Genomic DNA, 1,362 nt, shown 5'->3' with positions numbered 1-1,362 from the left:
GGGTCAGTGGCCAAGTCCCTTTGCCCCTTCCCACTCATCTGTTCTGTCCCAGTGCTTATGAGGCCTGTATTGGGTGCACCCACCCCAGACCCAGCCTGCCTGGCGGGCTCCTGAGCATGGTCCCCAAGGGTCTGCTCTGTGTTCAGACCCAGCCTGATCTGTTTGTCCTGTCTCTGCCTGTTTGGCATTCACGAGGCAGACAGACGGGGCCTGCATTGCGTCTTTGTAGGGACCAGGCTGCAGCATCCCCTTCTTCAACTCTAGGATGTCCCATGTGGGTGCAGCAGCAGGGGCTGGACCAGTCCTTCTTCTAGGCCTCCTTGGCTGCCTGTGGCTCCAGCAGTGGGTGGGCAAGCTGATGGAAGAGCTGTGCAGAGCCCCAGGAGGACAGCCAGGGCTACCCGTCGCCCACCTCCTGAATTCCCACCCTGTCCCCGCTCAGCACTTTGGGGGACAGGCATGTAGATAGATGTGCCCCTGGTGTGTGCCCTCTGCAGCTTGGCTTGGCTGGGGACAAGAAAGTAGGGCTGAGCCGGGTCTGTGGGTCAGGCTTCTGGAGAGCATCTCACTCCAGGCTAGACACTGGTCATGGGCTCCATAGATACAAACTCGGGGTCCTTGGTGTGTTCTGAGGCCACAGCATGAGCCTGGCCACAGCACAGGCTGGCAGCTAGGGAAGGCCTCCTGGAGACCTGGCTTCTTGCCAGAACTATGACCCGGCCTCCATCCAGTGGGGTCCTCTGCCATGCCAAGGCACCCTGCAAACCTGGCATTCGCTGGCAGAGTGGCCTGCCCAGGGAGTCCCCCCATGTAGGGACCAGGCAGCTTAGAGAGCAGCCTTGTGAGTTACCTGGGGAAGCCCCTTTGTTTGGGGGGTCTTAGGTACTGTGGCCTGCCTTGGCAAGGGACCTTTGTTCAACAGCTGTCTGCCGAGCAGGTGTCTCTGTGTTCCCATGTGCAGACTGGCTAAGAGAGCTGGTGAGGGACCTGCGCACTGCATCGAAGAGTTGGGTAGAAGGGTGTGGCCAGGCTGGGTTTGGTTTCTGAAGCAGATCAGGATATTGGGAGCAAGTGCTTTTGGGGATGGAGGCCCGGCAGCCGTGGAACTGGGGACTGGACAGGTTCGGTGGAGAACGTGGGGTGATGCGATGATGGTGGCCTGAGTGCCCAGAGGGCAGTGGTGACCCGGTGGTCAGCTGCCATCTCCATCCCGAGAGAAACCTGACGCCCGCCGTCCCCACCACCCTGCTGGGGTGGACCCCGAATGCCGAGACCGAGGCGCCCGAGCCCTGCACCCCGGCCTGAGGAGGCTGCGCTGCAGGAGAGCGCGGGGGCCTGTGCCGGCTGCGGGGGAGTGGAGGG

Source organism: Galeopterus variegatus, unplaced genomic scaffold (genome assembly GCF_000696425.1).
Source record: "Galeopterus variegatus unplaced genomic scaffold, G_variegatus-3.0.2 Scaffold3013, whole genome shotgun sequence".
NCBI classification, from domain to species: Eukaryota; Metazoa; Chordata; class Mammalia; order Dermoptera; family Cynocephalidae; genus Galeopterus; species Galeopterus variegatus.
The sequence above is the reverse complement of the archived record's forward strand: the minus strand, read 5'-3'. Positions refer to the sequence as shown.